The 16,922-nt window shown below is 42.4% G+C and overlaps 1 long non-coding RNA gene across 1 annotated transcript in view; it reads left to right on the forward strand.

Annotated features, from left to right (window-relative positions):
- Positions 1-3,445: 3,445 nt before the first annotated feature.
- LOC138568798 (uncharacterized) overlaps positions 3,446-16,922 on the forward strand; it is a 175,062-nt gene continuing 161,585 nt past the window's right edge. Inside the window, exon 1 of the long non-coding RNA XR_011302989.1 lies at positions 3,446-3,565. This is a non-coding gene — a long non-coding RNA (uncharacterized lncRNA). The remainder of the gene's footprint in view (positions 3,566-16,922) is intronic.

Below are 16,922 nucleotides of genomic sequence, written 5' to 3' on the forward strand. Positions count from 1 at the left end.
TGCACCTGGCAATGTTTACTCTAGTGTTGGAAGGGAATGGTGTTATCGCTAGGGCCATGTGCACCTGGGCAATGTTTACTCTAGCGTTGGACGGGAATTATATTATCACTAGGGCCACGTGCACCTGGGCAATGTTTACTCTAGCATTGGACGGGAATGGTATTATCGCTAGAGCCATGTGCACCTGCAATGTTTACTCTAGCGTTGGAAGGGAATGGTGTTATCGCTAGTGCCACGTGCACCTGGGCAATGTTACTCTAGCGTTGGAAGGGAATGGTATTATCGCTAGGGCCATGTGCACCTGGGCAATGTTTACTCTAGCGTTGGACGGGAATTATATTATCACTAGGGCCATGTGCACCTGGGCAATGTTTACTCTAGCGTTGGACGGGAATGGTATTATCGCTAGGGCCATGTGCACCTGGGCAATGTTTACTCTAGCGTTGGACGGGAATGGTATTATCGCTAGGGCCATGTGCACCTGCAATGTTTACTCTAGTGTTGGAAAGGAATGGTGTTATCGCTAGGGCCATGTGCACCTGGGCAATCTTTACTCTAGTGTTGGAAGGGAATGGTGTTATCGCTAGGGCCACGTGCACCTGGGCAATGTTTACTCTAGCATTGGACGGGAATGGTATTATCGCTAGAGCCATGTGCACCTGGCAATGTTTACTCTAGTGTTGGAAGGGAATGGTGTTATCGCTAGGGCCATGTGCACCTGGCAATGTTTACTCTAGTGTTGGAAGGGAATGGTGTTATCGCTAGGGCCATGTGCACCTGGGCAATGTTTACTCTAGCGTTGGACGGGAATTATATTATCACTAGGGCCACGTGCACCTGGGCAATGTTTACTCTAGCATTGGACGGGAATGGTATTATCGCTAGAGCCATGTGCACCTGCAATGTTTACTCTAGCGTTGGAAGGGAATGGTGTTATCGCTAGTGCCATGTGCACCTGGGCAATGTTACTCTAGCGTTGGAAGGGAATGGTATTATCGCTAGGGCCATGTGCACCTGGGCAATGTTTACTCTAGCGTTGGACGGGAATTATATTATCACTAGGGCCATGTGCACCTGGGCAATGTTTACTCTAGCGTTGGACGGGAATGGTATTATCGCTAGGGCCATGTGCACCTGCAATGTTTACTCTAGTGTTGGAAAGGAATGGTGTTATCGCTAGGGCCATGTGCACCTGGGCAATCTTTACTCTAGTGTTGGAAGGGAATGGTGTTATCGCTAGGGCCATGTGCACCTGGGCACTGTTTACTCTAGTGTTGGAAGGGAATGGTATTACCACTGGGGCCATGTGCATTAGGGCAATGGTTGCTGTAGTGATAATGGGGAATGCTATTAGCACTAGGCCCACGTGCACCCTGGGAATGATATGATAATTAGGGCCACGTACATTTGGGCAAGCTTACTCTAGTGCTATTAGGGAATGTTTTTAGGACTAGGCCAAACATTACCCTGCTGAAAGAATACGCTAAAAGAATATTATTTTTTTCATTAAGCAAATGCTTGCCCTCAGGACTTCCCCATGCTGCTTCCGCCTCCTCGTTGCTGGAGTTTCTGTTTAGTAAGGGGTTTGCAGCTGATGTAACAGATCACTGTTTAGATACTTCACTGTGTGTTTCACGGTTTATAGTGATAATTTCGAATTACATTATGTCGAAAGTCATAATGTTGAAAACAAAAAGTCAACATTTTTTTTTCGAATGTCTATTTTTGTTTGTTTTTTGTTCGAAATGCGGGGGTTAGCCCCCAACCCCACTTTTTGGTAATTTTTTTTTGTTTTACCCCTTTTTTTTACTTGCAGATCCCCAAAAAAACATGTAAATAAAAAAATAAAAAATTTGGAAAAAAAAATGTCGACATTTTTTTTCTCGACATTATGACTTTCGACATAATGTTTTCGACTTTTTCACTGCACACCGTGTTTCACCACCCACTTCTGCTAGACCACATTGTGGCTGTGTGGTACACGTGTTGGCTGTTCACAGATTTTGTTGATTTTTTCTGGACTGTCCCATTGCATTGAATAATAGAATTTGTTTCGATTTACTGGCTCGTGGAGGGGTTCTAGACCGCTGGTACCCTTAGCACTCTGAGGGGAAGTGCAATGGGTGATTGTGTTTCATAAAGAAGGTGGAGTGGTCCTGCTGCACAATGTTACACATTGAGAATTTTTATTGGAAGAGCAGGTGTGAGCTCTTTCCTGAATTGGCGATAATGTGATTTACCGCTGAGTGGCGGGCCATGGTTTTTAGGAGCAGTCTTGAGACTCAGGTGTAATAGTTCTAATAAAATAACTTTTGAGTCTGAAGCTACTACACTTAGTTCTAAATTGAAAACAAGACGATATCCCAAGTCAATTGTTAAAAAGGCATTCAAATGAGCAGGTAACAACAACCAAGAGGCTCTACTAGAATACAAAGGAAAATCCAATAACAATGATAAAATAGTCTTTGTGAGCACTTTTAATAATCTTTCCAGTAAGATCAATAGTATTTTTAAAAAGAACTGGCATATTCTAAATGGAGGTGCGTTCCACCTTGAGCCACCACTCTGTGCGTTCAAGCGTGGGTTCAACCTGAAAGATATGCTAAACAAAAATTATATTTATAGATCAAATGAGAAACAAATGAGCATCACTGAATCTTGGGGATTATCCAAACCCGTAAGTCACACACCGTGTGGATCCTGTAGTTGTTGTAATTCTACTAAAAGAACAAAGGAAGTGAACATTGGCCTCATTAGGCCGTGGTCACAAAATCAGTTTACTATTTGTAACTTACAGATGGTGATTTACACCCTCTGGTGTCCCTGCAATAAGGTATATATAGGAAAGACTAAAAGAAAAATCAAGATATGTATAACTGAACACAAAAGTTGTATTAAAACCATAGTACTTACAGCCCCCTTGGTGGGAGATTCTGTTGCAATGCAACATTCCCATGACACATTAAGATGGACTGTATTGTTACAAATTCCACATAATGGGGATATGACGAATGATAAGAAGAGACTATATGAAAAGAAACAACGTCTCATTTTATTTAGCAATAGTGTAGATGTGGGCTCAATAAAATGGTGGACTGGCACAATATATGATAATTTTTGCGTTATTTGAAATATGGTACTTTAGAGACTGAAGTATTTTGAGGAGGTATACAATTATTATAAAACCACTCTATTAACAGAAAGTGGTTTACCTGGTCATATCAGTGTTAGCAACAGTCTTGCCTTTTATCATTGGATTAATGAATGTTGCTGTAAATATGAAATGTAATAACTTCTACTGAGTAAAGAAGTATTAGCTTCTATTTGCTAAATATATTATTCTCTACAAGATGGCCGACACATTGGGAGCTGACAACCATTGAAATATGAGTAAAAGACGGACTAGATGAAACGAAGCTGGAAGATCTAATCTCTGCAATCTCACTTTAAAGTGATGCCTGCGCGTGAAGTACTCGAGTTTGAAGAATTGAACCCACTGGTTCCATGGACTGATACTGTTTGGGACAGCGGTCTCATTGACAATAATACGTTTGAGTCATGCAGGGTAAGACAAATGAGTCATTACGGACCAGAGACACATGTTTTAAATAGCGCTCACTGTTGTTTCCTGTACCATTCCACAGCTTGGTACTGACTTCATATGAAAAGCCTCTAAATGCAACACAAACTGTTGTAACTTCATGAAGAAAGGACAACCACGTGTTAAATTGGTCATTGCGCGTGAGTAAAGTCATAACGTTTTCTTGTTTCCAGCTAGACGTGTTGCTGACTTATTAAGCACTTTATGAAACTGAAGTTGTTAGCTGGTGAATTATCGTCATAGTGGCAGAACCAGAATATAATTTCTTACGTGATCGAATAGAGACTGCACAATTGGACCATTCAATGTATGACGTGTACACAGATAGCTATAGGTATTAAAGAGCGATCAATATGGCTAAGCTCTAAAGAAGTATAAGAGACACCTACTAATAGTAGGATGAGAGTTGTTCTAACCCGTGAAGTATAATATAGATTAGCTATTCACGGGGGTGGAACTATGAACTATGAATATGTTGAGGGCAGAATTTGCTCACCCCTCCTTTGTTATCCTTTGTTCGTGGTTACAGATATATGTCTAATTTTAAGGCCTCCTGACCAGCCGCTGTATGAAACTAATGAAAAGTTAGCGGTAAATGCTTCTCGAGTTATTAAATTTCTTGATAAGGACATTAAGTAATTTATCAACAGCACTAATAAGGCTGTTTACATTTTTTTTTAGTTGTATTAACACAAAGGAGTGAAGAATGTATCTCCATTACTTTCGGAATTGGGTGCTTGGTCTAAGAAAAGATGAATGTTGAGAACAACCCTTGACGTTCTAAGAAATAAATCCACCTGAAGAAGTACTTTGATTTGCACAATAACATTATGAAGAACGAAACATGTTACAGCAAGAATGAATTGGACATCCATATCTACAAGGACCTAGTAACAGGTTTCTTCTAAAAATTAACTGTTTCATGTTTAATAAAGTATAATTGCTATTTAGCAAGTACCTACTATTAGATATTAACGTTTGGTGAGGGAAGTAAGACCTACCAAAGTTCTCATTGCTTCTGTGATGGCTTTGCTTTCCGTGGCTGCTGTGCTCAGCAGGATTAGACCTGTCGGCGACAGCGGCTCTGGCAGGCAAACCCGTAGTTTGCCAGTCTGGAAACAAGGGTGCCAGTGAGCTTACCGGCACCCTTATTTCCGGACTGGCAAACTTGGCATGAGGCCCAATGCTTATATTATGATGTTACATGCAGACTGAAAACGCCTATATGTGTTGTAATTTATTTATAATTGTGGTAAGATTAGAAAGAATCCATTGTAAAAACTGATTTGGTCAAGTTTGTGAAATACCTTGAAACAGTGTAGTGGTGTTGGGATCCTTTTTGGTCTTATAGTTACATTAAGGGTATGATTCCCTCGTCCTTATTTACCCTAAGTCTCTTTTGAGTTATTTGTGCTTAAGGAGCAGTCCACCATGTGTCACCTTCTGCTCACAGATCAAGGAAAAGTGGCTTACACTTGCAGCACCGATTAGGTGATTTGAGGGGGTAATGATTAGGGGTTTTTCAGATCTCTACCACATAATGCTGCATGGATGATGAACAGAACTTTGGGGTCTATTCTTTATTTTACTGAGAGCCAATGAACGGCCTACCGGGTTGGGTGTGATTCAAACGTGCACCATCAAATGGAAACAGAATTTGGCAGCCTTGTTCTGTAGTCTCTGAAATGTCGTGATCTCTTTTTTTTAGGTACGTCTAGGTGGGTGGAGTTGGAGGAACCAAGTTTCTGATGAGGTTTACACAGATACTGAGTTCGAGGGGTGGGGGCTGGGGGGGTACCTGCAGATCATTATGATCAAATAGATTTCTGATTTAGTCCCAAAAATAATTCCAGATCTCAAAACCTGCTGCAAGAGGACCCCAATCTTAAACTAGGCATTTGTAAGGAGAAAGGGCTAAGGCACAAGATAGGATGTGGGGGCTGATGCAATGAAGAGAATTTCTTCCGCAGAAAATGTAGCTTTTCACTACGATATCCATTCAACGACGCAGAGGGCATGGCTGCAGACATTGGAACAAATCAAGGACTATAGGGTAGAGGTGACATGTTACAGGTGGGTGACACCGAGGTCCAGTGCGGCAGCAGTTTTTTAGAACTTATGGGGTGGTGTCACTGGTTGATCGAAATGTATGCAATAGTTAAAATCTAGAAAACAAACTAACACTGGTATAGCCAACAGCTTTGGCGTTTGTTTAGGTATGCAATTGACATTTACCAGGCATTGCTATAATGGTACTACCAGGCCATTAGATGGCAACAGCTTGAAATGCTGTGATTACCTGTCCCTGCTAATCTTAATGTCTGTCTGTTGTCTTTGCCAATTATTGTTTTTAACAGGAATTCAGTTCAAGGAATAGATGCAAGGACACACATTGTTTATAAATCAAGTGGTGGAAGGTGCATTTGGTTAAGACATTTGTAGTAAACCAGGTGCTGGTTTAGAGCTGCAACTTAGCCATTACCTTCCAGAAAGCTTGTTGGTGATAACATTGGAATTCCTGTAGAAGCACAGAACCAGCTCAAATATGTCCCAGGGTCTGTGTGTTTTGGGCAGGAATGGGTAGGTAGTAGATGGGAATGGCCATACAGACTAGCATGGCCATACAGGCTAGCATGGCGGGTAAAAGGCAGACACCCACAGGCTGTGTGTCCCTCCTCACATTCCATCTCTGTCTCATGTTCACTTCCTATGCCAGATGTTTCAGCTTATAGATAGGTGATTGCAGCGCCAGCTAATTGCCAAAAGCAAAAATGCAATTAATCAAGGCTTCATTTGCCAGATACTGATGGTATTTGAAAATGGTGTTACAGAAGGGATGCTGCGTATGAAGAACAATTTGACTCGAGCATTTATTTGTACGCTGAGTGAGGATTTGTCATCAAAAATCTCCCCAAAGTCAAAGATATGATCAGCTTGTTCTAGAACTCATAGTTAGTGGACTACGTCTCTCATATGGATCGACTTCCCTCCACAAGCAGTTCACAGTATCTGGGCCCTTCCCTAAGAACCTGCTGTGGGCTGGACATCTCAGTATGGATCTGTGCAAGAAAGCCAAAGACCACAGATAAGGAATTGACTCTTGACTCTATTCTCTTAAGAAATAAAATACATGAAATCATGACCCCCGGAGCAAAAAATCCCCATCCTCCAGGAAGTCTACTTCCCACTACCCCAGCTGCCTCCTCTGCAAGCCCACCCACCCACCTTTATTCCCATATCAAAGTCTGATTCTATGTATATCAAACACCTCACTTCTTTACCACAAATGTCATTCATTGTCCTTGCTATAGGTTCCTAACTTCCTGCGCACCACAATTCCTTGCTTGTCTTTCCCTCCCACGTACTCAGTCACAGTCGCACAATTCCTACATCTAACAATCCTTCTGGGGTCTGTGTCCTGGGAAGCACCTTATGTTCCCTAACTCAAATAATTCCCTTTTACGCAAATCACCTGCCATTCCCTTTGCTTTTTGATAAGCTTTTCTTTCAATTAAAGTAATATTTGGAGGCTCATTTATCCTTAGAACTTTGCGGCTCAATATCTTGTCTCCCCATAAAGCACGCCTACCTCTCTCCAGCCAGCGTAGAAACCCTATAGAATGAGTTGTTTGACCTCTTATCACCTCACATGGCACCATTGCGGTTGGTGAATGTTGAGCAGCGGGCCCACCCGGCTGGTATATCCAAATAGAGCACGTAGCAGTAGAAAATGACTCGGGGTGACAGGACCGACCCTCTGGAATGATCTCCCCGGGAAATCCACAGACTATCCGAAAGCCACCTGCAATTCAGGAAGCATAAAAACTGCCCCAGCCACTTACAGCCTTCCTGTTTTCACTTCAAGTGGATTCTTGACAAAGCGGTAACCCTGAATCTAAGCCGTCAAGAGGATTGGAAAACCTGAGAATCATCTCACACATGGCGGACACTGATCCTTTAACCCTTCCCAGTGAATACTTCTTAGTTCTGCACTTAGCGCTCAGGAACGCACCACTGGCCTGGTGTGAATGAGGTGCCCCCTGCCCTCTTTCTTCTACCTTCTGCCTCTGTTGGTCACCTTTTGCTCCACACCGTCCTCGCTTCGATCACTGTAAGTGGTGCTGTATAAATCGATCGCCAAAAGTATGAGAAGGCATTGAAGGAGGTGCAGACTTATATACTCAGGCTCTTTGATGCCGACCTTTTTGGGGGAAATGTAATTCGCAAGAGCTATGCTCCCCCCAGGACATGTGATAAGGAGGAACCTCGCTCTACTTTTCTGCTGGGCTCGGGATGACCAGAGGCATATCATCTTTACAGCGTCATCATTATCCTTACATTTAGGGCACTCCCCTATTAGTACACTATGGGCCTGATTCATGGAAGTGTATTATAATGGCGCAATCCCTTAGGAAAACGCTGCATGAATCAGGCCCTATATCACTATCTTCACTTGACCCCCAATAATCACATCCTGTACATGCCTTTGAGTTGGACATTCCTAAGTGCCCGTGCGCGCCAAATGCAAAACCCCTTTCTTCATGCGCAGCCGTGGAACTAGCCTCCCCTTCCCACATAACATGTTACCTTCAAACCCACGCATGTCTTTATGAAACTCATTTAGAAGCTCATTCTCATCATTGGAAATTCTCCCAAATTTTATTAAATTTGATATTTGTTTTTGGACTAAGTAATGTTTTTAGTAATGTTTGATCAAATGTAAGATGCTGCACTGATTGTACAGGGATTTTGCAACATTTTAATAATTTTGATGATGTTATACTATTTAAAAAGGCATTTTATAATTTGATATGTGTAAAGTTTATAATGAACTAAACAAATTAATAATAAATCTAAATACATTTGATTAATGTGTTCTCTGACCCTTTGCCGTATTTTATCTTCCTCAAGTGCTCTGTTCTGCTCTTCTTGACTGGCCGCTGCCCCGACACCCTAAAAACTGCTACCCAGCCCTTCTTCCCCTATTTATCCACCCACTTGATGGGTAACCTTGATAACCCATCAACACCCATATTCAGTTTTCCTGCCACATATTCCATTTCAAATTGCCAAGGCTATAGACTAGTGATTAATCTTCTAGACACGCCCAAATCTAAGTGGCATGTGATACATTCTCAATAAGAAATGTGATCCCCATAAAACATATTTTAAACATTTGAATCACCCTGACAGTAGGTAGCCTAGTGCCTCTTTCTCATTAAGTACATCGCATAGCTCAGCCCCACAGCACCAATCCAAAGTCACCACTATTTGTGTACAAATCATTTCACTAAGTATATCCAATCCTGTGAGTACAGAATCATTAGCAATTGCACCTCTGATTTAATCAAAGTCTCCTCTACACTGTTCTGTTCATTTGAACGCTGTATTTTTGTTCCCTAGATTACATATATTTATTTATTTATTTAGACACTTATATAGCGCACAGAACCGAAAGGTATCTGGGCGCTTATACTTAAGAAATTGGTTACAGGAATTGCAAATATAGTTAAAGTGGTTGCAAAGTAGTTGCAAAGTGCAAGTGCTTAGTGGTCGAGTCAGGCAGGTTACAATGTAGAGATAGGGAACGTGGTCATCGCAATAATGCCAGGAACAAATCCGGTAGTTGTAAATCATGGTCAAGGTATGTGGTCAGCGCGAAGCTGCAGGACACATCAGGTAGTCACATAGCAGGTATGCAGCGCGAAGCTGCAGGACACATCAGGTAGTCACATAGCAGGTATGCAGCGCGAAGCTGCAGGACACATCAGGTAGTTATTTACATAGCAGGTATACAGCGCGAGGCTGCAGGACACATCAAGTAGTTACATAGCAGGTATGCAGCGCGAGGCTGCAGGACAAATCAAGTAGTTACATAGCAGGTATGCAGCGCGAGGCTGCAGGACACAACAGGTAGTCACATAGCAGGTATGCAGCGCGAGGCTGCAGGACACAACAGGTAGTCACATAGCAGGTATACAGCGCGAGGCTGCAGGACACAACAGGTAGTCACATAGCAGGTATGCAGCGCAAAGCTGCAGGACACAGCAGGTAGTTATTTACATAGCATTTATGCAGCACAAGGCTGCAGGACACATCAAGTAGTTACATAGCAGGTATGCAGCGCGAGGCTGCAGGACAAATCAAGTAGTTACATAGCAGGTATGCAGCGCGAGGCTGCAGGACAAATCAAGTAGTTACATAGCAGGTATGCAGCGCGAGGCTGCAGGACACAACAGGTAGTCACATAGCAGGTATACAGCGCGAGGCTGCAGGACACAACAGGTAGTCACATAGCAGGTATACAGCGCGAGGCTGCAGGACACAACAGGTAGTCACATAGCAGGTATGCAGCGCAAAGCTGCAGGACACAGCAGGTAGTTATTTACATAGCATTTATGCAGCACAAGGCTGCAGGACACATCAAGTAGTTACATAGCAGGTATGCAGCGCGAGGCTGCAGGACAAATCAAGTAGTTACATAGCAGGTATGCAGCACGAGGCTGCAGGACACAACAGGTAGTCACATAGCAGGTATGCAGCGCGAGGCTGCAGGACACAACAGGTAGTCACATAGCAGGTATGCAGCGCGAGGCTGCAGGACACAACAGGTAGTCACATAGCAGGTATGCAGCGTGAGGCTGCAAGATGCAACAGGTAGTCACATAGCAGGTATGCAGCGTGAGGCTGCAGGACACAACAGGTAGTCACATAGCAGGTATGCAGAGTGAGGCTGCAGGACACAAAAGGTAGTCACATAGCAGGTATGTCATCTTTGATGTCCTGGGTGTTAGTCTTAGCAATGCACATAGATGGTGCGAGTTATGGCTGCTTAGCTTATTATAATGGGGGAATGTGCAGTGGTGTCTGGTTGCACTGTGAAGTATAACATTCTTTTAGTGATTTTTTTTTACTGAATGCACATATATATTTATGGCAGGGAAGGAAAAGAAAGGGGCTAAACAAGTGATGTCAGCATTGACATTTCAGATGACATCTTTCATGGTATGGGTGTTAGTGTTAGCAGTGTATAGGGGCGGATGGCAGGGGTGGGGGCTTAGTTTACCATAACTGTCGAATTTCAGGGGTTTTTCGGTTTTAATTTGAAGCATAAAGGGGAGGTGGAAAGTATTTTTGTAGTGAAGTGTACAGGTCTTTGTTAGGGCAACTTAACCATAACGTCCCCTCAACAAAGTTATTTTTTAGTGAATTGTACAGGTTTTTAGTAGTACAATTTACATATAAGGTGTATCTAAGAAAAAAAATGTTGTACTGCATGGAACAGATTTTCAATAGTGCAACATAACCAAAAGGTTCCTTTAGGAAGGGTCGTTTGGTTAACAATATATAGCTTCCGAAGAATGCCACATGAAAATATACTGTTGTGCATCACCGTGACATGTCCCAGAAGCAGTACACACTTACCTGAACGAAGTATGCCTCTTGGGCAATGTGGAAATAGATTTTATATGCATGTAGGAATGTATATCTTCAACATTTGCCTTAAACATCGTCAACACGTACTGGTCTGCAGCGACTGCGAATGCACTACACATTATATATTGGTAGGGAAAGTTGTACTTATCTGAAAAAGACATCAGCTAAATGCAGCCTTCCTCCTAAAGAAACAGCAGCAGTGGTGTAATGGAAAAGCATAAGAAACTGTGTTGCTATCTAGCACATAACAGACAGAAAAAAAATTGTTGCCACACATACAGTCACTCATATTACCGTTTGATGCCTTTTTGCTCAATGCCAGTCGCATATTACCTTATTGCCTGCCGTGGTAAAAAATAAAGATACCCGTAAACAAAGTTAATAATGGGTTAACAACGACCTTTCACAGTATAATTGAAAACAAAATAAAACTTGAATACACTTCACGTACTCCTTATTTCTCTGTAAAGTACATAGGCGCAATAATCTTTGCCAGCAATAGTCTAAATTACAAATGCAGTAACATGTGCTACTAAAAAGGACGTGTACTTCTTGTAATCCCAGGCGACTTTGGCAGTAAGGATCACAAAACTAAATCCTCTTTCAAGATGGCCGCCATAGAAAGGGAAGGCGGTTATTGCATACATAGGCCCTCTTTCCTTTCCATTGTAGGTTGCAAAAAGCACAAGAACGGGGCGTGACGCAGAAACTATAAATAAACATTCAGCGACGTACAAGCTAATAAATTACATTTGCAAATAAAACAGAGGAATGGTAAACAACACGTGACCATTTTACAGGTTACAAACTAGATTTATTTAATAACAAACTTGCAGAGACCATCGGAATAATCGCATAAGCAATGCAATGATTACAATGCTGGTTAGGCAGGCATTGCAAACGTTGAAGATAAGGAGGCTGTGTTGTTTGCGCAAACAAACATTTTGGGGTCTTCGTTGAAGCAGTCGCTTTGTTTCCACAGTTATTTCCCAAACGTCGTCATGACGTAGAGCCTACTGCACCATAAATGATGTCACGTTGCTCCGAATAACGAGTTCAGCGAATGGACAAAGCGGGCTTACAGTGTCATTCCACATTATTGTTATGGACAGGCAACCGCTCACCAGCAGTTGTATTTGCCGTCCGAAGAAGCCCTCATTCGGGATTTGAAAACCATGGCACGCACAGTACAGCACAATATACCTAATCGAGAAAAGTTTCAAAAAATAAGTGTCAGTAACCAACCTGTACCAACATTTTTGAAAAGATCAAATCGCAACTGTGCAATGTGGTACACAAAATTACGTGCTCAAATTTGACATTTAAGTAATATGTTACTAATGTCCAAATGTACCTTTAGGTGGAGGTTAGAAATGGTGCGATTTTGCATGCACCGTAAGAGAAAATAAAATGGCAAGTACACAGAAAGACGATAATGTAGGTATGAAACAAAAATGAGTGAACAAATAAAGATAAATTACGTCTCGTCATTTCAAAGAAGACCAAAAAAACGTGCAAACTTACACACAAACCTATGTGGGCAAACTAAGCGTTTCAAATCAGGAACATAAATAGTAAAAAAGATTGAGTACAGTCATACCCTGCAAATGAGTAACGTGTGCACTCTGCAACGTTACAGGAAAATTGTACAAGGGCAGAAAAATAATACGTTAAGTATATTAGCACAATTAGATGGGCAGTTATGTAAAAATAAAGCACGGATTGCTGTACAGTGGGCCAAATTACACTTACAAAATATTTACAGCCTCCATTCTTTTTCGGCAAGTCAGTCACGAATGTGTTTGCAGTAAATAATCATCCTTGACTGATATGCATGTCACTTACAAACATTTTAATACATAACCTTATCAATTGCGTTTTTTTTTTACCCTTTTATTCCGTGAATAGCATGCAAGTTTGTCTTGGGCTCAAGGTCAAAAAACGATTGCCCCTTTACTTTTACTCGGATGCGCGGGCGTACTGAGCGGTCAACCAAAAAAGCAACTTGTGTGGCCTTCACTCAGAAGGCAAATACATTTTTGCTTTAAGCAACATAATGAAATCTAATTATAACAACCTGTACTCCCATACAGCTTCAGAAGCACTGTTTGAAGCAAACAATGCAGATGGTAGCCTTAGTTCTCAAAACTGTAGAGGCCAATGTGAGGGAAATAGTAGTGCAAAACACATTTTAATTCACATGCTATAATTGGTCGTGGTGCAGTGAGCATGAACTTCCATTTAAACGTATCATTTTGCAGAGAAGAAAACTGCAATTTTTCACTTTGTGCTGCCACAGCTCATTGGGCGCCCTGAAATGTCAACTTGTGAAATACTATTACTTGAGTGTGAGAATTATAATGATGTCTTGTTTTGGAACTGTTTCTGGCAGTATTCGTGCACACGAAAACATTAGTAGAAGAGAGGGGGCCACCTTACTACATGCTATTTTGCAAACAATCTGGGAAAGAGCCACATGGTCGTGAGCACAACCTTTCCCCCCGTTCAGTGTAAGAGGAAAAAAGACGTTTTGAGAACCCTTCCCCCTTATAACTTTCGCCCCCTGCACCAAACATGACCAAACTTTCCAACCAAGTCAGAATAGGCGATATATTTTTTTTCCAAACTTTGGCGACGATGAGTCCAAGGGTACGACAGTTATAAGGCAGCCAAAAACAGTTCTTTCTATGGAAACAGCCACTCCACCAAAGCAACACAGTCAGGAACGTCCCTCTCGAATGTGCTGCAGTGGGTCCCGCCAGGATCTTGAGGTTAAGATATATGTCCACATATTTTTGAATGTTTATGTGTACAATGGCTTATGCCTCCACCGTTAACAAGGTCGTTACTGGGTGCATGGGCTTCGGCCATGCAGCCAACACTGTACACCCTCCCCAGAACCATCTGACATGCTAACCTATAGGACGAGTGTATGCACTGCAGTAGTATGAAGCAGTGTTTCTGGGCAGGGCCTAAGGTTTTACGACAATGATGTATGGGCTATGTGCTGCAGCCATGGAAGCAAAACTCTACATCCTGCCCACAATTACCTCAGTGATGTACAGTAGTATGGGTGTATTGATAGGTGTGCTATGCTTCACTTATTCTGGCCAGACACTGCACTCCTCCTACCTGTTTGTACATAGATATTATTGCAATGTGTTAATGTACACTGGCTTATAACTCCAGTGCTTATAACTTTCTTGTTGGGTGCATGGGCTTTGGCCATGCACCCAACACTGTACACTCTCCCCTCAACTATGTAACCGATAATGAATACTACACGTGTAGCCATGGTTGTGACATGCAGCAGGGCCTACAGTCTTGGAAATATGGCCTTCGGCCTACGGCCATGCATCCAAGACTCTAGGCCCTGTCCACAACCACTGCAGCATGTCACGACCATGGTGGTGTACTAAGGAATAACACAACCATAGGTAAATATAATGTATTCGGGAAATACACTCAAAATATAACACACCCATAGGAAAATATAATTTAATTGGGAAATATGCTCAAAATTAATGATCACTAACACCACACGTGTCCTGCAAACATTTTCATGGTGCCTGTACACAGCACAGACTCAAATAGTACCCTTATTAGATCCTTCATTTTCTGCACGTACAAACATCCTGAAGAAGACGCCAATGCAGGTTATATAGGCTCTGGCCATAACCACTGCAGCATGTCTTGACCATGGTGGCGTACTAAGCAATAACACACCCATAGCAAACTGTAATATAATAGGGAGATTCACTTAAAATTAATGGTCCCTAACACCACGCGTGTCCTGCGTACATTTTCAAGGTGCCTGTACACAGCACGGACTCAAATAGTAGCCTTATTAGATCCCTCATTTTCTCCACGTACAAACATCCTGAAGAACGTGTCAATGCAGAATTCATAATAGACAATTGCCGGCCAAACAAGTACAATATTTCATCCGTTTCTTTCTCTGTGATCCTCCCCATGCACTATAGGAGAGCAAAACAGTTTCGAAAACAGCATTTCGCCTCTGGTAAGTAGCGCGCTGTCTTTGGATCCAAGATGTCAGGCGCATCCACACATTCTGACGTACATCACAGCTTGCTGTAGCCAATCGGCGCACACATTGCGTGTCCGCAGTGATGACGTCACCACCCCAGGCAAATCGGTATCATGTCCGCGGAGCGAACAGGGAAATGTGACCGCTGAGCGGACATAGATATCACTAATTTATTCAGACATATTTTTTGGTTGTTTTAAAGGAAAGTACTGGACGGATTGTCACCAAATTTACTAAAGCACACTTTCGGGTCCAAGCCCCTGCCCCTGGCACAAATTTGGCGCAAATCCGTCCAGCGGTTTCACCTGTAGCCATGTGCAAAGTTTTTCCCCCATTCAGTCTATGGGAAAAAAAGATGTTTTGGGACCCCCCTATAACTTTGCCCTCCGTGGCCCAAACATCTCCAAACTTTGCAAAAAAATTCAGAGTGGCCCATATACTTTTGTTGCAAAGTTTGGGTGGCTTATAACTTCGCTCCCCCTGGACGAATCCTCACCAAACTTTGCAGAAAAAGTATATGTCCCACTCTCAATAGTTTTGCCAGATTGGTGAGGTTTGTTCAAGGGGGGGCAAAGTTATAGGTGGGTCCCAAAATTTCTTTTTTTCCCATAGACTGAATGGACAAAAATCTTTGCGCACGCCTGCAGCCCAAACCGCTGGATGGATTTCCCCCAAATTTGTGGCAGGAGCGACGGCTTGGTTCCAAAAGTGTACTTTTGTAAATTTGGTGGAAATCAGTTCAGTCGTTTTTTTTAAAACAACCAAAAAGTAGGTCCCAAAAATGTGTGATATCTATGACCACTCTGTGGACACACTTCCCTGTTTGCTACGCGGACAGGAATCCGATTGGTTTAGAAGGTAGCGTGGTTTCTGCAGACATCGGACGTGCCCACTGATTGGGTGGTGAAAAGCGTGAAGTGTGTCAGATTTTTGGAAACGCCTGCGATCTTGAGTTTGCGGACAGCAACTGGTATTGCAGTAAAACATTTTAAAAAACACAATGTTGCACTTGTCAAACTTATCAGATAATCTCTGGGGAGGGGTGATGAGGATGGGATGGGATATGGCTGCAACAAGCAAAAAAATGGGAGTTTTTCACTGCGAAAAACCGTGAGAAGTTCACGGACACCTCAGCATTACAGGGTTGGTGAAAAACTGTTGGAAATTCTAATTGAAAAATTACGCTCATTGATGCACCACTGTTCCAACGTTCACTCATGGACAGAAAACCAACATTTTCACAAATGTGAACATGGACCTTTAACGGAGGATCAGGATTGCAAGAAGAAGTGGTTGGTTCCATCTTCACCTGCACACCAAGCTCTTGCGAAGATCGTGTTTGATAAAACTCTATCAAGAGATCTGAAGGGACTCACAGAATTCTGTCACACAGGAGATTTGGAGGTGTTCCACAATTTGTGCCTAAAGTACCGCCCCAAGACATTGCATTTCGGTATATAGGGTATGGAATCTTGCACACTACTTGCGTTATTAACCCATAACGAGAACATAGACAGACAACATTCTAGAACTGCTGGCAAATTTGGGATGCTTCGATACGAGATGGCCTTTGGAAAAAGAACCAAAAAGTGGGTGGTCAAGCCAATATATGGGGAAATGGAATTTGATTTCGTGAAAGATCTGATTTTGAGTGTGCTGGACATGCATACTGATGGAATCGCTTGTGGTTTGGTTCCTAGGACACATACATTGCCACAAAACATTGCAAACGTGCTCTTCCACCGAAAGCAGAACTCGTGGAACAGATGGCATCCCGATACAAATGATTATCAGCTATTTGTATGTTCAACAATTTTGAGACATTGTACATGACCA

The sequence above is a fragment of the Ambystoma mexicanum genome, chromosome 1p, assembly GCF_040938575.1.
Source record: "Ambystoma mexicanum isolate Mex_15411 chromosome 1p, UKY_AmexF1_1, whole genome shotgun sequence".
In the NCBI taxonomy this organism is placed as follows: Eukaryota; Metazoa; Chordata; class Amphibia; order Caudata; family Ambystomatidae; genus Ambystoma; species Ambystoma mexicanum.